Genomic DNA, 21,841 nt, shown 5'->3' on the forward strand with positions numbered 1-21,841 from the left:
TCTTGTTTGTAAGGATTTTAATTTCTTTAATTTTTTTTTCTGCTCTGTCAATACTTTGAAGGAGATGTATGATTTGTTAATCTTTTTTTTCAGGCAGTTAATTGGTTGAAGCTGCTTGGGAAGAGTCGTCAAACAAAGCCTCATCTGTCCATTTTTAATCCCTTCTTGCGTAGTTGCAACCAAAATTCAGACCTTGCAAATGAGTGTTTGCAACTGATGGACGAACAATTTATCGGCAGGTCTGAGGAAAACTATGGAGAGCTTCTTAAGGTCTTTTATCCTGTGAATCTTTCATTGAACTATGCACTTGTGTCTTAAGTTGTAACTCTTTTCAAATACATTTTTCCTTAACATAAGTTTATTAATTTTAGTTATTAGGGAGTCCTCTCATTCTATATGAGTTCCTAGGCCTGGACTTTTATGCATTCCTGTGCTAAGATGATGCGTGTCCTCACTATTCCAGTTGCATAGTAAGAATTATATATTAATTCAGAATTTGTAGGCAGTGAAGGAGAAATTGAAAAGTGTATGGAAATTGACAATAAAGCAAGGCAGTGCCTAATTGTGGAGTGAGTGGAAAGTTACACAAAATCTATGAATTAAGTTTCTTGCTATGTAACAAGGGTGCAGGGTGCGGGTGCTGGTGCCAGTACATGGTGCGGGTGCAGCGAGAGCATATATATAATGTATATATTACATATATATGTGATCTGTAATATAAGTAATTTTATTTGTCTATATTTTTAAACATTTTTTATCAAGATTACTTTAATCTCATACAAAATTCAAAGTTTTAATAAATAAAACAGGGGAAGAGAGAGAGAAGATGGAAAAAAAGAAGAGGGAAAGATTGAAGAAGGAAAAAAATGAAAAAAAAACAACAAAAGAGAAGAATGGGCAGTCAACAGCACCTGATTCGTTTGATCGAGTCAGGTGCCGTGTTGTGCCGCATCCGCACCCGAGGCGACATGGGTGCGCCACCATATTTGGTGCATCCGTGTGACTTATATTTCTTGTTTTTAAGATTTAGGAATCATTTGTCTTAGCCTTACAAGTTTGTTGGAACCTTAAATTGTGTTCTCTTTGTGTCCCCTTTTCCCACAAGAAGGCATGATACTGTGTGTTTCTCCTTTGTTTATATTTTGGAAATACATAAGATTTTGTTTCTTTCTTCTGTGGCTCAAATAGGTATGAAGTTTGGTCGACAAAGATAGTGGACTTTAGTAGTGTCCAAAATTCATTGGCCTGAAATTTTGTGAACTTCGATACCCATCCTGTTTTGAAAGAGAACAAATGCCCTCCAGGTCACACAGAAATTATGTCCTTTAAATATGCTGTGCCCCAGCAATATGCCAAACGAGATGGTAGAGGATATCAGAAAATGAAACTAGACAATAATGGTTAGGTGATGTTCTGCAAAACTTTCAAAAGAAAATGATTGAAGTACTGGCTTGTATGCTGTTGTATTATGGATGACCAGAAAATCAACCTTTGAACATCAATCCCATGGGCCACCAATTTGGCCACTCGAATTCTTAGTGACCTGGTCTAATAAGCTGCAGTGCCAGCAACATATATTTGAGTGCATCCATTTACAGAATTGATATAACAATGTAATGACTTGCTCCTGTGTGGACCCTAATGAGCATATGGAAGTTTATAGCCTACTTGATAACTATCTCCTATAGGCATACAAAAAGAGTTATGAACCAGGAACCAAGGTAGTAAGGGAACGTAAGTATCAACCTTTCTCAAAAACTTAGACGCAAGACTCTTCCCTAGTCAATCCCACACTTGAAATGCTATGAACAAGCCCTTATTTTATCAATTTTGATTTATGTAAATTTTGGATATTTTTTATGAGGTCATATGTGATAATTGGCTGCTGAAGTTAAAAAATTTTGCAGCTCGCTGTTCAGCAGCATAATCTCGTTGTAGTTAATGAAATTTGGGAGGAATACAGAAAACACAACACACAGCAACTTGTCTGCATCCACAAATTTATACGTGCTTTTTCAAAACTAGGGGACTCAAGATCTGCATACGATACCTTGAAATGTATGGTCAAAGCGACATGCATGCCTGGCCTTTTCACCTGTTATGCCTGCCTGGCCTTACTAGGGGACTCAAGATATGCATGCCTGGCCTTTTCACCTGTTATGCCTGTGCATCTCATTGCAATGTAGCTTCTTTGCTAACTCTTCTTTCTTTTCCTCACATATTGTGTGGTACCTGAACACTATAAGCTGGTTGTTGAGGCAAAGTTCCCAGTAATTTTGTATCTCAGTCCACATTCAAATTCATTTGTTGATATGTATAGTATACTATAAAATATATACTACATACATGTATTGTATATATGTTATAGTATATCTATATACGTATATTAACATATCACATACTATATAAGTATACACATATCACATGTATAATAGATATACGTATTATATTCCTCATAAATGTATATACCATTATATATATCTTGAAACAACATACGTGTATATATATATATATATATTACATGTACATAATATAGTACATACATACATATATTGTTTCCAATGTTATACATATTTTACATATACATACATATATATGTAATATGTTTATATATATGTGTGTATATATATGAATAATATATGTGTATAGAATGTTGTGTGTATATACATATATATATATATATATATATAGTTACATGTATGCTATGATGTAATACATTAATATGTATATATAAGATATAGTTTGTATAATATATAACAATAACATGTATATTTATATGTTTTAATAATATGTAACATGTATATACATAATATGTATGTACATATATAGTATGCTATTAACGTGCATATAATATATATATATACATATATGTATACATATATGCACATATGTTATAATATATGTATAAATATATATGTATTCAAATATATACATATACATGTTATAACATATAATATCATGTGTGTGTATATATATATATATATATATATATATAATATAGCGACAAATAATGTCTCAGAGTTTTAAACAGTGAGGTTTTTCTCGAGTTTAATATGGTAAGCTTGAAAAAAATACGAGAAAAATGTGGTAAATTTTTACAAATTTTAGAAAACTAAAAATGGGAGAAAATTAAAATAAGTAAGAAACTAATAACACAAACATCAAAAGATAAGTAGATTTTCAATAAATAAAAAATAAAAATAAAAAACTTTTTGACATTAATAAAATGAAAAAGCTGAAAAAAATGTGTTAAAAACGTGTTTTTTTTTGTTTTTAACATGTTTTTCAAAAACATACGTTTTTTAAAGTTTAAAACGGTAAATTAATTTATCGGGTTTTTTTTTCACGTTTTAAAAAAAAACGCTTTTTCTGTGACTATGGACTTGGGACAACTTAGGCCAGTGGCGTATTGAAAGCCATAGAACAGAAACAGACGTAGGAGCCAATTCTATTTGATGCACAATCAATCAAATTAAAAAAAAAATTGTTACTCCTTTGTCTGAAGTCTGGTTGAGTCGTGTAATATGTTGTTGGGAAGATAATTTCAAGACATTTTCAATGAGTATAGGCATGCAAGGATCCTACACCTTTATAGGACGATTTACTGGAAAAGCCACATATGAGGACAATTACCATAAGAATCGATAGTAACTCTCTCGTTCGGACTCTGATTGAGGCATGTAATATCTTGTTGGAAAGCTAACTTCAAGAATTTTTGAATGGATATGGATCGCAAAGGTCTGTCGTCATTTGGTGTGGTTGATTTGTTGGGAAAATGATGAATGTGTTTCTGCATAATAGGATGTATAGGTCTTCAGATTGTACAAGTCTAACAATGAATGAAGGCATGCCTACATAAGCACATGCATGCCTGGTCTTTGCAAGGAAACAATTCAAAAACTAAATTCAAATTTGAAATTCCCTTCTAAAGATGTTTCCTAATTAAGACGACACCAATTAAGGAGGGTTTCATTCCTAGAACCTGCACAGATCTGGCACACAAAGGAGAGCTGATGTTGTGTTCGGTTGGTGCATAGGTGACGTGTTCGGCTGAAGTGGCACTCTAAAAATGGCATGAATGGCTGGCTCACATGAAGACCGTATGGGAAACCGCATGGCATCTATGCTGGCAGTGCATGGGAGGTGGGCACCAGCATGTGGGGGCCTGGGATGGGTCACCTAAAATGGCACCAAGTCTGATTGAGGTGGCAACCTGCATGGAGCTTAGTGTTGGGTCATAAAGGCTGCTGACTGGACCAGAATGCGCACTAGCAGTGGGCTCGAACTCGGGTACACCAGCTTGGGTTGGGACAACTTAGGCCAGTGGCGTAGCCACATTGTGACTCGTGTGGGCAGTTGCCCACATCAGTATTTTAAATGTTATTTATTTTTAAATGAGAATTTTAAATATTTATATATAAGTGCCCCACCAAATTTGAGTATTTTTAAACAAGTGCCCCACCAATAAATTTTTCTAGCTCCGCTACTAACTTGGGTCCGACTTCCTGAGGTACTGGTCTGTTGCTGTGCTCCATCAGAATGTGGGCGGAGCTGCTCTTGGCTAATGCTAGTGCGGGGGTGAGTTAGCCTCCTTCCAGTCTCAAGCACGGTAGTTGGCCGATGGAGGCGGGCTGTGTTGCATGTAGGACATGGGTGCTTACTGAATCGGTAGTTTCACCGATTCAGCTCCTGATTCAATTCTGATGACACTCGGCGCAGCTAGCTCTTTCGTATTTAACCTCACTTCTACACGTAAAATGTATAGTTTAATGTCCAAAACCGTACATTAAAAAAAAATCATGAAAATGATAGTTGTTTCATATTTAGCCTCACTTATTCACATAAAATGTATAGTTTAATGTCCAAATCCATACATTAAAAAAAATCATGAAAATAACAAATTTACATTCTCGTTTTTATGAGCCCGTAAATTTTTATCTAGATGTTAGAGTTTTCACAAATTTTCTTTTTGTGCTTTAACTTTCTAGTATTTTGCATTAATCTAAATCGCTTTAGTTATTTAATTTTTTAACCTTAATATGCATAGTATAGTTGATTGGACTGGTGGCGGGTTAGAAGCAGAGGGCGAGTCGGGGCCTTACCCTCCCCTTAGATTTTAAAAAATTAAAAAAATATACATGTAATTTTAAAAAATATTAATCTAATAAAATTTACAAAATTTTATTTCGACCCTTAATAAAATTTTGAAACTATAGTTCGACACTTTCAACGAAAAACTCCTAACTCTGTTCTTGCTGGTGGCACATAAACAACCCATCACTAGTTTGATGTTCAAAGGAGCTATGCTACAAAAACAACACATCATTAATTCAATGTTCATAGACACTACACTCCTACATCATAAGGAGCTTGAGAGAATGCAAAGATAAAGGTGCACTGTCTTCTTATGAGTTACTGATGCAATCTTTGACTTAATGGAATAAGTAGCACTGCAGAGTTATTTGTTGGCCGGTGAGGGCTGCTGCTTCCTCCAACCAATATCCATGAAAAATTTTATTACGAGTAGTTGGATTTGGTTCCTGAAAGATGTAGTGCCCACTCCAGACTCACTAGTGCTGTGTGAGCACCAAACCTACTAAAGCTAGTGCCATATTGGAAGAGTTTCGACACTTTTTTGAGCGGCGAGAACGTGCATTCGTAGCCCCACTTCGTTGGGAAACTGCCACGTCATCAATATCATGATGTGGACTTAGTCTATTGTGTCTCACCTTTTCTGTAAAAGTGACATGGACTCAACCCACGATTTTGGTGCCTACATCATCTAAAAGAAGTTTGGTGGGAGCTTGAGTCGCGTGGGCCCCAACCAGATCGTGTCATATATATCCGGAATAACTTCGACGAGGAATCCCATTAAAAAAATCGGTTCCTTTGATTACCGATGTGTATGCAAATGATGGGATGCTTTGGATTTGCCGACAAAAATCAAAGAGATCTGTTTGGGGAAATGTTTGTTTTTTGTTTTTTTTTTCTATAATTTCAAAAGAAAAAATATTATCTTTTGTGATTTTCTTTTGTAGTTTTTTGGCTAAATTGAAAAGAAAATTATGTTGTTTAAAATGATAAGAATGTGATCTAATGTTGGAGAGTGACATTGGAAATAAAAAGTTTCAAATGAACGTTGTTAGGCCGGATTATATGTGTTAAGTGGCCAATTGAGGTGTTCTACCGTTTTCTATGAGGTATTTTTTTTCTTTTTCATGAAATCACTTTTTTATTATTATTTTTTAGGGTAAGTGCATCCCTTAGGGCTGTCATTTTTTATTTTACTTTTATCCATGTAGATGGGAGACTTTTAGTTTATCTTCAAAAATATAAATGTTTGTCATTTCTAGACTCTAGCGTAGGGATGCCAACATATCCAATTTAAATCGGTTATTCGAGCAAACCAATCCGAAAAGATCAGATATGGAAAAAAAATTAATATCTGATTAAGAAATCAGATCATATTTGAGTTTGAGAAATGACATCCAATTTGATTTGGATTTGAATTCAGATGTACATAAATATCTGATCGGGTTCAGATTCCGATCAGATTTATTTTTAGACAAATATCTTATATCTAATGCTCTTACATTTTGGGTTCAAAATTTGGATTCGGGTTCAATATAAATGTAAAAATCAGATTTGGATAGGATTCGAAATGTGAAATCAGATATCAGATTCAGATATGACTTTTATTTATTCGTAGTCGAATCTGAATTTGAATCCAATATGTGAATATCAAAAAAAAAAAAAACGGATATGGCGTATATCTAATTCGAATATGATTTGTTGACATCCCTACTCTAGCGTACTATCTCTTGTCACATGGTCATGACATATTACATGCTCGCAAAAGTTCTGGCTTAAATGAAGAAAATCATCATTTTTTTAAAAAAACATGAACAAAAGGTAAGGTTACTAATAAGAAAGTGTTAATAAATATTTTCCAAAGATATTTTTTAAGTCACTGTTATTAAAAGCGCCATCACAGGTTGGACATTAAATGATTAAATAACATCATGTTCTTGTTCTAGGAATCAATATGCAAATGTAGATGTTGTTTTTAGATCCAAAAATTAGGCATAATAACATTGTATCTTTTGAAATAAAATGTGTTTGTTCTTAAACAAACATATACTACAAAAACACAATTTTTTCTTATAAAACACCCACTAAGTTGGGTGTTTAGCAGGTAGAACACCGTTTAACTGTTCCACTATTCTATCGCAAATAAATTTGTGGAATATTGCATCCAAGCGTTCTATGAATCTGCTTCATTCATTTTTAGGATAGATCCATAGAATTCTAAAGTAGAGTTTCTATTATCAAACACCCCCTTAAAAGGCTCACGATGTCTATCTTTGAACTATTTCAGCTACTACTTATTTTGTAATGTTCAACAACTGAGACCAACATTTAGTATGCAACATTTAGTATCTAACCTTTGTAAGCTAAACTAAGAATAAAATTTCCCAAATTTACAACCAAACTGTTTCCACCCTAATTTGTAGCACAAACAAGCAACAGGATTTGTAGATTAATTGGAAAACTTTAGATAGGGATTTGCATTTGAGTTTGCATAATTAAACTTGTTTAGGTATAAAGCTCAACTTGTGATGGCTCATGTACAGGGTTCATCTTTTTTTTTTTATTGCAGATAGTTGAATTTGGCATCTTTCATATATTTCTGCTATGTATTCTTGACATACTTTTAAAAATTCAAGTTATTCAACCACTGTTTGCAGGACCTCTCAAGTATTGGTGCAAGAGAAGCAAAGTTGATGTACTATAATATTCAATAGCAATCTTATTTTGTGCTATTCTGTTTTTCTAAAATCCAATTAATTTTAAAACTTCACACCTTTTTCATTACCTTATATCGTTTTCTTTTGTACATGTTGCCCATAAAGTTGAAAATGACAAAGTTGTGTTGTTTTTTGTAATAGTTAAACAGAAGAACAAAAGTTTCATGAGCAAATTTACACTAAAATAAATGTAGGTCATTACTAATTGAATAACAAATTGTACTACTACACAAGAATAACTTAATAAGTTAACGAACAATATAATTTTTAACGGTTTTTAAAGACTCTTTTTCAATACGACAGAAAGGTGATGCCACTTAATGGGCTTTCTTTTTGGGAGTTTATCCCAATAAAAGTTGACTTGAGATTTTTATATCTTTTGTAAAGAAAACTAAATCCACACTACAAAATGACATTGCTGCCAGAAATGGATTTTCAATGAGAAGATGAATGTTCATAAAAATTTATCTATATCAAACTTTATGTACAACATATACAAAAGAAACACGACAATTGTTATACTCCCTTATAATTGCTATTCATTAAGAAAACATTTTTCCTTTTTTTACTAGGCAAATTTTGAAATGAGAAACTGCATGTGGGGCCTTCGCACACCCCAACCCATGGGTGGCCCTGTCTTTGATGTCAACTAATTTTATGTGACATTATTTTATACTTCTTGCTCCTTTGACTGTCCACCAAAAGTGGGAGTGGTCATTGTTTCTTTAAGCTTTATTAGCGTCATGTTCACTTATGTGACTACTTATCTTTATATTGCTCTCATTCACTTATGTGACTAAATTACTAAGTTGACAAACACCTACACTCTATGAGTTTTATAAGGTGACTGCCCTCTTCATAAATCCTGCAACCTGTAAAGAATCTCCAGTCACGCCTATTCAGGTACTAAGGTCTCGGATGTTAAAATTGTTTTCCTCTTATACTGGAATTTTATGCAACCCTCATCTATGTTTTTTAATAGTGCACCATGCTGACTTCGTTAGGTAGTTGGCAGTGTATCATATATGACCGTTTATCCATCTTGCAAACTTACTGTCTATGCTACTTAAGCATATGTGGTTTCTCTCTTCGGGCAACATCAGGTCATTATTCTATTGGACTCAAGCTTTTAAATCAGCTTGTTGCAGAAATAAATCGGGCAAGTCCTCATCATCGATCTTACAATCATGTTTGTTATGAGTTTCAAGAGCATATTAACTGGCGTTTCATGAACATTTGTATTGTTAATGGGTGTACCTTTTCTGTACGCGCACTAACTGGACTGTCTTATAACGTCAGTGAAATGGGATACCATTTTCTTGGTTAATGGTGTTGGTCTGTGTCTGTGACTTGGAAATGTCTGGAGATTCCCAACTTTTCTGTTGCTGGCTACTTGTTGAGTTATGATTTTGTGACAGAGAAAAAAAGGAAAGGGATCTTCTTGAAGCAATATAATGGTTGAGGAAAGTTGGTGATTCCTATAAATATCTTAGTTATAACTTGTGTCTTTTTTGGAATGAATTTGGTGGTTGAAATCCCTTGGTTCCTGGTCCCTTGTCCAAGCAGTTGCATGTGATACTGATTATTCGTTGGATGATAAACTAGGAACATATCATGTTCTTTTGGGTGGTCATTAATTTTACCATAACAGGAGATGAAACCACAGTTTCACTTGCAGAAGAAAAGTTAGATGTCATGAAATAGAGGTCACAAGGGAAATGTCCCCATACCCGTGTCGGTATGTTGGTGCAGGATGGTGGGTTTCTGAAGATACGGGTAATAATACAATAGGGCAAACCTTATGCATCTGTGAATAAGTAATGCATTTCATCCTCCTCTTTTAGTAATCCTTCAAGTGACAACAAATGTTGGATGTAGTATTGTTCTTTGACCCCATGTATTTTGATTCATGGTGTGCCAATTTTCCAAAGAATGTTTGGAACACAACATTTACTTGCTTCGTCTTCAGAAAGTTGTAGTATATGCCAATATTGGAGATAACTAGCAATGTTATAGTTCTTTTCGGAATGCCCCCTCCATAATGAAATGCTTTTTTCAATGCTACCAAGGCCAACGACAGCTCTCAGCTAACTACTAGGAAGCGACGCGTTGCCAATAAACATATTGGAAATTGAAATGCAGTCATTGACCATGACAGGGGTTGTTGCCAATAGTATGAATGATAGCGATTTTTCCATTTTGACACCAATTGGTTGTCTACTTAATCTGCAAAGATAATAGTCCATTAGTTTGAATATGTAATTGAATATGCATGTATATATGACATTATGAAACTGCAAAATTTAGCTGCCAATGTGCCATGCTTTGATATCTTGCATGAACTTTTAGATTGCAAAGAAAATTCTTCAAATGTTGTTGCTTGCCAATAGAACCATGTAAATTGCATCTACATGTTTAAAAGTGGTGAAATTGCTAAAGATGGAGAACATGAGTATTATGTTAAGCTAGTGCATGAAAGAATGAGAAGTGGATTTGGAGTGGTTCAACATGAAGCCTACATCTACTATCTCCCTGCTCTCTTAACCTTCATCATGGGAGAGAGTTAACTTATATTGAAATGATTAATACTTTTATATCTTTTTTTCCTTGGATCCATATTTACATATCCTTCCAATGTGGATCATGATCCCAAGAAGTGCCTCATGAAGATATCTGCAATATAAAGATATGTTTCAACATATGCTACTGCTAGTTCTTGGTTTGCAACTCTTTAACTAATAAAATGACAACCAATTTTCACATGTACTGTTTGTATGATACTAGACTCATGATCAAGTATTTAGATCATAAATTATCACATTTCAAGACTGTTGGACTCCTCTTTGAGACCTAATTATTCAAAAGGGACTCTAAGGCTTTAGATGCTGCTCTAGCGTCTTCCCTGGTGAATGAATGCACCATAGTTTTCTATTTAGAGGAAGATCATGATATTTTTATTGTTTTCCAAGAATGTTGCATTATACTTATTGATATCATATCATCTAGGCGTCCCACCTAATCTGCATTAAATATAAACAATTATTTTTTTAATTGAAAATAATAAGTCATATTAAATTGTATCCTTCATAGATAAAATATTATCTTGACATAGCTCAAATGCTCATGAGAAGGATTCTACATGTATTGACAAACCTTTTTAACTGCATATGTAAAGCTTGGCCGAGTGAAAGTGGCATACTAAAGCCCTCTCACAATACTTCTATGCAACGTTTCATCTTCAAAAGGCTCTCCATCAAATTTTTGACAAGGTATAACTTGTCCATAGGATGTTAATAGAGTTACATTCTATCATCTTTGCCCATTTAAGAAGATCAAGAATATATTATCTTTGCATTTTCAACGTACTTCATTTTTTCTTCCATTGCTTCTACATCCATGAAGCTTTTGAGTGGACCCATATCTCTAATGGACAATTTGGACCCAAATCTGTCCACAACAATTACACTTCAAAGGGAGAGCTTTGTGCAACAATAGACATCCATATAAATTAGAAGATAATATTATTATATTCATTGTTATTGAAAATTAAAAATGGTGAAGATAATTTTGAAGTCTTTCAAACAAACCTCTTAGAGCTTGGTTTAAAACATATCTTGCCTTTTGCAGTTTGCGAACATGGTACAAACATGTTTTATGCTCTAAACTTTGCATTTGACTTTGTATATCGAGCCTTCTTGAGGAACCATGAAGAAAAATATTATTAATGTCTAGTTGACAAATGTCACTTCCTCTAGAAATAGTAATAACAATAGTTATTTCTTTCATGATAGAGTCATTTCCCTCTATTGACTATATCCTTTCGCCGAAAGTCGAACTTTATCTAGAGCAATAGATTGATTTGAATATCTTTAATTTATAAATCCATTTACATCTTATTATATTTCATGAATTCATTGCATTGGTCTAGACACATGTTTTATTCTTATGTAGAGCTCTAATTTCTACTTTTGTAACTTAAACCATTTGGGATTTCCTTCCTCCTAAGTCCTTAATTTGTTCTACTTTTTCATGGTAGTTTGCATGAAAACTCATTTGGAATCTCAGTACCCCGTCCATGTATCAAGTTACCATATGATTAAGGGTGGGTGTCGGGCCGGGCCGCTGGTGGGCCGGCCCGGCCCGGCCCGGCCCGGCCTGGGCTTGGGCCAGCATTTTCCGGGCCCGGGCCGGGTCTGGGCCCGATAGCCCGCCCGGTACGGCCCGTTTAAGTTTAAAAAATATATATTTTTTAAATTTTTTTATTTTTATAATATATATTTATTTTTAATAAATATATTTTACATTTAAAAAAATTATTTTATGATTAAAAAATTATTTTTTATTTTTAAATGGGTCGGGTCGGGCCCGGGCCAAGACCCGGGCTATCGGGCCGGGCCAAGACCCGGGCTATCGGGCCGGGCCCGGGCCGGGCCGATGCCCACCCTTACATATGATGTGTTTTGGTAGCTACTTGATGGTAGCTTTAATGAGTGAGAATCTCTACAACTAATTGAGTTATAGATGAATTCAACTAACTGTTATGAACCAAGTATAAATTCTTATCTTGAATGGGATCACAACATGAATATGATCCATAGTCTAATTCAATATGAACTTGTTAGCTGCTTCCCTTCAATATCAGTGGGTGGGGGACTGGACAATGATGTAGCATGGGCTTCATATGAGCTAAAATGGGTGCAGTCTCATTGCCTTATTGGGAGGAGATTCAAGTATAGAAATCTTACTTCGTAATGGGAGGTTGTATTAATTGAAAATGGCATGTTGGAAGATATATACACTCATTTGAAAGTTGGTTCAAAGAAAAGTCAACCTTTGGTTAAGAGCCATAACCCGAAAACCAACATGCTTTAAATTGAATTCCATCTTATTGTGACCATAAGGTATGAGAAGGGGTTGGAAAAGTGCTTCCAAAATTTGAAAAAGATTGAACAAAGGTGGGACTTGAGAAGTCATTTATATGAGGATTTGCCATGTAAAGTTTGACTTGGAATCAGTAAAGAAGGCAGACAGCAGTTTTGAATGTATCTACCGCAAAGTTTGTCGATGTTTCCTTCCTACAGCTCCATTTTCTTGTGTAGTGTGTATCTAAAAGATAATATTCATGTTCCATGGTATATACATATATATATATATATATATATATATATATATATAATTACAAAAGGAGGTTGCTAGTAATTTTACCTTTGGCATTGGTATGAGAAATTTTAATGTCACTACCAAATTTGCTTCCCAATAGTGTATTTAAAAGCTTCAAAACATGCTTGAGTTTCATATGGCACATACTGGAACATATACCCTTCATGAGATACATGAGGTGAAAGGCCTCAAAGGTCTGTATAAATTGGCATGTGTGGTGCTGAGGCACCAAATTTAATTTTATGGAACAGAAATCAATACCTTTTGTCAACTTAACAAATAGAAAAAGAGGAAACATTAATAAATAAGAAAAACTAATGAAACAGTGGGCCTCTAAATAAATAACATCTAAAGATTGGGATGACCCCATTGGTATAGCAAAAAACGGTCACTCTTATTCATTTTGCTAAACAACAAAAGTAAACAAAGGTGGTGAGTTGAAATAATTTCTCCTGCATTAATGCCTATTGAGTTGTTCACATTTCATGCTCTTAACCACAAATTTAGTGGGATAAAATTAAAAAAAAAAGTTATTGTGAAATGCAAATCACTAGGAAGAAAGTAAGTTCCTTTTTTGTGCTTGGTGCATGAAGAACATTTTTTAGTGAAAATTTTGAGTGCATTTAGGATATACATGTCCTTGCATGGGTATAGCGACACCATTGCCCAAAATTACCTTATCATTGCTCCAGTGGTCCATGCAATTGCCTAAATTGGATGCATTTTTCATCAATTTTGAATAGCACTGGTGTCAAGGTACCATATGGCATCTTGGTTAGCTTTAGTAGCTTGTGCAGTGAATGCCTTCTGCATGTCGTAACACCATTTTACATAGTGGTTTTCATGACCACAATATTGGCACATTACTTGAAAGGGACCATTATTGTTGGCACTAAATATGTTTGTTTTGTCATATTTGCCTTTGCCTTTTCCCTTGTTTCACTTTCATTGTCCTCCCTTTGATTGAACAAACAAAGATGTAGCTTTGAATTCATTGGGATGTCTAAATATGGGTTTCAAAATTTTTATTTTTTTTAATTGAGTAAAAGATCATAGATTTTTTAAAACAATGAAAGATCCTTAAAAATAGCAATTGTCATAACGTGACTTTCATAGGAAGGAGAAAGTCGATTGAATGTATGCAGTGCAAGTTCATTACCACTAATGGCATCATTGTCAATAGATAATAAATTAGATAAACACTTCACCTTTGTGAGATATTCAAACATTGTTATGGAAATTGGCAAAAGTTTTTGGCAAGAGCAATTCCAACCTTGATATCTACCATTGAAGATTATATTGTTATGACCTATGAAACTTTTGCAATATCACCTCATGTATAAAGACTTGCCATGTACTTCATGTCATGAATTAATGAAGGAGTAATATTCTCCCTTTTGTGGACGTAGGCTAAGTTTAGGCAAACCATATAAGTGTAAGCTCATATTTTCCTATCTCTTTCATACTGTCTACAAGCATTAATTTTGAATGAATGTCCCTATGCATATTGTGTTCATTGTTTTGCTCATAGATTACAACTTGCACTTGTTATAGCTTCAAAAGAAGTTAGCCATGTTCATAAATTTCTTGAACAGTCAACATATGTAATTAATGTTGTTAGTGCGAACAGTAAACGTAACGATGAATTGCATGAAGTTCAAGCAAATGAATTTGCATTTAGAATTGTTATAGATGAACTTGAAACAGAAAGAGGACTTAATCAAATTGGATCACTACAACGGTCTGGTGATACTAAATGGGGATCTCATTTTTTGTTTGTGTGCAGTTTAATAAAAATGTTCAATGCAACATGTGTAGTATTGGAAAATTTAAGAGATAATGGATCAACATCTCAAATACGGGGTGAGGGTCTTTCAGCTTACGACATGATCACATCCTTTTACTTTGTATTTATTTTACACTTGGTACAACAAATTTTGGGATAGAGTGATACTCTTTGTCAGTCATTGCAAAGGCAAAGACAAGACATTTTAAATGAAATGGCTATAGTTTATAATTCAAAAAATTTCCTATAAGAACTTAGGGAGAATAGTTGGGATTCATTTATAGATACTGTGGGAGCATTTTGTATGACACATGATATCCCTATTCCAGATATGGATGCTCAATATTTTGTCAGAGGATCACGTTCTCGTCGTGAATGTAAGTTTAATACAGTGAGATATCATTATCATATCGATATTTTTATTGTTGCCATTGATTCTCAGCTGGTAGAGTTGAATAATAGATTTAATGAAAATTCTACGAAAATACTACGTTTGATGTCGACATTCGATCCTAGAGGTCAATATGAGTCATTTAATGCACACGATGTTTACACTCTTGCAGAGAAGTTTTATCCTGAAGATTTTCTAGACTCAGATCTTATGAGTTTAAATTATCAGTTGAGGCATTATAAGAATGATATTTGTCATCATCCAAGTTTTCAAAATTTAGATACACTATCAGATGTATGTCAAGAAATGATATGTAGTAGAAAAAGTGAAGGGTATCATTATGTATACAAGTTGCTTAATCTCATTTTAACGCTTCCTATCTCCACTGCAACCACAGAAAGGGCATTCTCTGCTACGAAGCTTATTAAAACAAGGTTGCGTAACAAAATGGAGGATGAATTCTTTGCTTTTGTATATTAAGAAATAAATTGCTCATTAAATTGCTCAATTGTTTGATTCTAATGATATTATTGATGCCTTTTATAAGATGAAAAGTCGTAGAGCATAATTACAATAGGTAAAGTATTTTGTTGCATCATTTTTATGTTAATGTTTATTTGAGTCATTATTTAGTTTCAATAATAAATGATGTAGCTTTTGTTTATATTTTATTGTGCAGGTGAATGAATGATGATGTGTAACTATTTTCAATAAAAACAGAAGCAAAAACTGATTGTGTTACATAGAAAGAATACAAAACTACTTGTTTTAGGTAAGTAACATGTTTTGGTTTTGGAGTTTATAGATGTATTTGTTTGCTATATTTTGAATTGAGATATTTGTATGTCCACCTTATGTTCACTGCTCATACTTACATCACTGTAATAGAAATAGAGTACTTATCTGCTAAGGACAGATCACGCTTTGTGCTAATGACACAAGAAATTATTAAATGTGCCGTATGACACTTCACGTTCATGACATGGGCAATTATATCCGACATATGTTCACTTTTACTATATTGTGGTTTGCAAATATTATCTAAAGTGTGTGAGTATATATATATATATATATATATATATATATATATATATATATATATATATATATATATATATATATATAATATAATATAATATAATATAATATAGTTCGTTAGACCGTTTGGCCCGCCCCTGAAAAAAATCCTGGCTCCACCCCTGGTTCTACATCCACTATGTGGAATTTTCAAATTTTTGTTTATGAATGTATACATTGGAATATATGCAGCTCCGATAGGGTTAGCCTTGTCCAACATATCGGTAAATAGTAGTTGGTGCTAAAGAAAAATTTGACTCTTCTATTCTCAGTGCTGCAATGGACAAATGTTCAAACTTGTACCTCCATCAACCAATGCGTGAGTGATGGTGGTGTCTAATGCTTTAACTATAATGTGGTGAGTGTTATTATGCATGGTGCCTCCATTGGAAAGATCCTTGTCAGTGAAGACTATGAGATTAATCTGATAAAGTCTACATATCCAATTCTCACCTCTAATCCGACTGATTTTTTCATGCTTTCACTTGAAAAAACATGTCTAAAAGTTTTGAATCAAATACCTCGTCTAACGTAGTATCTCCTTCATGGGAGTGGAACTGGTGGTAGGTGCTTGTTGTCTCCTTATCCTTTTTGGCTAACAGCACAAAGAAATCTACATGAGCTTTTTTATTTTTTTATTGGTTATCATGGCTTGATGTTTAATTGTAATTTCATTAGAAGTATGTCGAACCAGTGACATGATTTCCTTGCAGTGCTTTAGGAATGGATTGGTAATTATTTCTGCTTGAGTCACCTTGACCAACTCTTTGTCCACTACATCTTGGGCTATTTCTTCACATCACAGAAGGTGGGTTGGAAACCTTTGGTATAAGTAGCATACTTTTTTTCATTAGTTCATTCATGATCTCCTCATAAGTCTATTCTAGTGCTGTGAACTTTCTATCATAACTCAAACCTAGATGTCTGTTCTTGTTATCGACATTGTTGCTGGTCTCCAATGTTGTGATAGGAACCCTTCTCTTTTGTATAGTCAACCTTTTCCTTCTTTGCTAACACTGCATTTGCAATGAGATTGATGGGAGTGTACTAACTCTTATTCTTTTTGGCCTCTTCTTTGTGTTTTGTTGGTATAACTACATTGAATGCTCTATTTTTTCTGTTAAGTCAATGAATGACTTAATGGCAGCAATTGAAATCAAACTCCTCAATGATTGGGAAAGATTGTTGGTAATTAGTCTCAATGCATGGGATTGAGAGGATTGGATCCCTCACTTTATTGTTGGTTGGTTTCCATCTCTGAATGAAGTCTCAGACCTTTCCTCTTGGCTCTTGTCTGACATTGCACATGATAGTAATTGTTGGAGCGGTTTCCACATTTTGGATGAACTGTTCAATGAATAGATTGATCAATTTATCAAAAAATTGAACTCTGCTGGGTTGGCATGTACTTGGTACCATTGTGCTGCTATACCTGCCAAACTCCTCGAAAAGTAGTCGAAAAGAGCTCGATGACTGTTTATGAATTTGTAACATTTGGTGAAGAACATAGCCTAATGAGCCTTAGGATCTCCTTGGCCATCGAATTATACAATCTTCTTTGGTAAGTTCCTGACATAAATTTCATTTTTGAAGTTTTCCTAAAAGCTTTCGTAGTGAAGCTTCTTTTTTTTTTTTACCTTTCAGTTGAATAGCATTTAGCTTTTTCTAATCTTCTTGCAGTTTCGTCTTTAGAGATTTTCCCTTTTTCTTTTCCTTTTTGGGAGCTTTCTTATTTTATTCAATACTTATCTCTATAGCAATGTCATCAAAAGTTTCTATATCACAGGATGACGATTCTTTGTTCTTCTTCTTATTTTTTTTCTTGTTAGTTTTTATTTTTCCCTTATTGAACTTTAACATAAACTTGAAAAACTTTTGCATTCCTCCTGATCTGGTTTAGGAGTTTTCGTAGTTGTACTAGAACATGAAGAAGGTTATTCATTTTTGTTCTCAAGATTGGGTGGTTGTTTAGATTCCATCTCTATTCTTTTTTCTCTTGGGTTTTAAATGTTCACTTGAGTTTAAAAGAAACAAGGAGTTAGGATTTTTAAGAATGATGTGATGGCAGATATTCATTGAAGATGGACAAAATCTTTGATTTAATATTACAATATGAAACAATGTTGTTTTGATGGTTCAAATGATTACAATGTTTTTGGGTCAAACTCTAACACCTAGCTAATAGTTATAGATGGGCATACGTCTCTCCACCATTTGGCTTAATCCACGTGGCTGAACCATGGACAGGATAGATGTATGGACCCCACTATTGTTGGGCTATCCTGTATGTTCCAGACCACTCTGGAGCATCTAGCTCGTGCTCCAGAATGACACCCTTTTATCTAATTTGTTTTTGTCATTGTGAAAACTGACATAGACATCTCTTTGTATGATATTGCACCATAAAATATACCCCCAGAAGGAAGCAGCTCTTGTTTGGTTTGTATGTGTATCATGTGATGACTGATATATCAAAGAAGTCTCAAATGCTGCTTTCTTCATTGACTAGTTCCATCTGCCCTTGGTAATGCTCCACACTAAACAATATCTCGTTAGAATTCTGAAAATGGATGGATTGTGGCCCCACATGTTTGTATAACCAAGATTATATGGTGAAGACACATCATTCATTGTAATCTTCATCCTTGATTGAAAGAAAAGCTAGTGCTACCATCGCTATTGATCAGTGGTGAAATTTGTTGTGCCTCCATTTTATAAAGAGGCAAACAATTCAAATATTGTTGTTCTATTCTTTGTTGTGGAAGAAGATGAGACCAACCATACAATTCATCATTGAATTTTTATATTTTTTTTAGCATTGATGAAAGGTGCAGTTGGATCAGCCTATTGAGAAAGCTTTTTGTTAAGATTTTCTAGCTAAATATATTGATGTTCATCTTGTTTCAGAAATGGCCAACTCCTTTTTTCAGTGAGTCTGCAAATCACTTCTAGGATCTTGACTTGTTCTTGATTGATAAGGAACTGATTCTTGATCGGTCCTCTGGAATCTTCTTCTAGCTTGGGAACTCACATAATGTGAAAACCATTGTCAATTGTAATGGTCGTTTTACCCCATGAAAACTAAAAGGTGGTGGTTCTCAGATTCCATCTTTCAACCACAGAATGAATCAGACTACCATTAATAGGTTCAACTACTAAGCAGACCACTTCTTCGAATCTGCAATTCCCCAAATAGTCTTAAAACATACACCAGAAGGTATGGTACCATGATAGGTACCATTGAGGTAGGTGGACTCCAGTCGAAATGACATAAGTATAGAAATAAACCCGTCAAGATAAAACAAGACCTGAATCCCAAGATCGTAATCATGATCTCAGATATTTTATGTAATTCTTGTTCTAAATTGAAATAGAAAATTTCATAGAGGTCTAAAATATCATAGCATGTTATTGATAATCATGATTCATAATCCTAGGTCAGAGATCTAGTAGACTTGATATTGCATCTTATAATTTGATCTTCCAAAATCTAAATTTTGAGAGAATAGAACCAAATCTAATGATTAGATGGTTCAAACTTCCTATCTTGAGCCTAATTATGTGAATATCGACCTCAGATTCATAATTTAAAGCTCATTGTATGAAATCTCATCCGCATTCCAAGACACAAGATCCAAGATCCAAATTGAGATCCACAATCTGATATCCATAATATGAGATCCATAATTCAAGAACTAAGATCTATACCCCAAGATCTAGATCCAATACTTGAGAACCAAACCTAAGGATGCTGAAATTGGGTTTAATATCTTGAGTCTAATTATGTGAATATCGACCTCAGATTCATAATTTAAAGCTCATTGTATAAAATCTCATCCGCAATCCAAGACACAAGATCCAAGATCCAAATTGAGATCCACAATCTGATATCCATAATATGAGATCCATAATTCAAGAACTAAGATCTATACCCCAAGATCTAGATCCAATACTTGAGAACCAAACCTAAAGATGCTGAAATTGGGTTTAATATCAAGGTTTAGGTCACCATAAGACTCACAATTTGAATCAAATTCCTTTGAATTAAAATCCAAGATCCAAATGTGCTAAGGGTAGATTGGTCAAGGGAAGATTGTGTTTGGGGCTTTGAGCATGGCTAAGTTAGGTTTAGACCTACTTATTATGAATAAGTGTATCTGATTTTATTCAAACCATATGATCCACGATATAGGCTTCATTCATCTTATATGGATGGATGTTACAGAAGTTCACTAGATCTAAGCTATGGGACTAGCTTCATAGATAGTGGGCTCTAAGACTAGTTTGGACTAGGTCTTAGAAAATTGAACTACGTTTGGACTGGACTCCAAGCCTATATGACCTAGGGTTTTTGAAATCATTTAAAGAAGTTAATTTTGAAAACATTTTTAAAAAAATTATGACTTTAAAATGGTTACTACGTGAGGACCAAACTAGGTTTAGGTTTTCACATACTTAAGCTATTGCCACAAGGTATGGTAATAGGCTGATCTGACCAGGCCCAGTTTCAGACAAGGGGTGAGTATGGGTGCAACGTGATCCAGGTGTATATTAAAATAATAGTGCAATGCATGATCGGCGAAAGCATAAAGGAACTACATTCTACATGCATGATTTAAGAAAAAACTAAATAAGCAAAAATATGGAATTAAAAGAAAGAGACATGGATGAGAGGGGCATACCTCAAGAGACATTAAATTAAACTATCTTAGAAAAACAAATAAGCTAAACAAAATCATTATGAAAGAAAATAAAGAAAACCTATGAAATAAGCAAGAAAATAAACAAAACTAAGCATGCTAAATGCAAAAAAACTAAAACATGTATAAAAGAAACGAAAAAGAAAGAAAAGCACTAATTGCAAATATGAAAAGAATGAGGAAAGAAAACTAAATTACACGAACTTGGGGATCTGACTGAGCAAGCTCCCTTGACTTCTACACCAAGCTTGGTTGGGTCTATGTTTATTGATAATGCAGCCTGAACCAGGACTTAGACCAAAGATGAAAAATTTTAACTTGTTTGAGACAAGACTTTTGAGTACCTAACTGAAATTTTACAAGATGATATGGAATTCTCTAAGCAAGCTCAAGGTGTGAAGAGAGAGAGGGGGTGGACTTTGAGATTAGTGGTATGAGACTACAGTTTAGTCCCTTCACTGTCCTCTCAAAACACCAAAACCATATTGTAAAGTTGTGTTTTCAATCAAAATTTGTTCATTGTGACCTCATATGTGATCCGAATTTGATTCCACAAAAAGCAGTGCATGCATGGAAAAGTGCTAATCGATTTTTAATAAAGGATTTAGATTAACATTGAGCATAGAGAACAAACAATGCAAGAATATGAAATGGAGAAAACACACATGAATATGAATTGGAGAAAACATACATTAAAAGCATAATTTAAAATTGATATGAAACATAAAAATGTCCTTTCCAACCACATACGGGTACCAATTCTGATTCCTTTTGTGGCTATGTGCTCATCAAAGAATTCACATGATTCAAGTCCTTTTGTACGAATTGAAATTGAGTGCGGAGTGAGAACATCACAGTGTATTTTTGAAATATAATGTGTATTAAGCTCACATGTGGATCATAGATCTAGGTTTGATAC

The sequence above is a fragment of the Nymphaea colorata genome, chromosome 8 (genome assembly GCF_008831285.2).
Source record: "Nymphaea colorata isolate Beijing-Zhang1983 chromosome 8, ASM883128v2, whole genome shotgun sequence".
Lineage (NCBI taxonomy): Eukaryota > Viridiplantae > Streptophyta > Magnoliopsida > Nymphaeales > Nymphaeaceae > Nymphaea > Nymphaea colorata.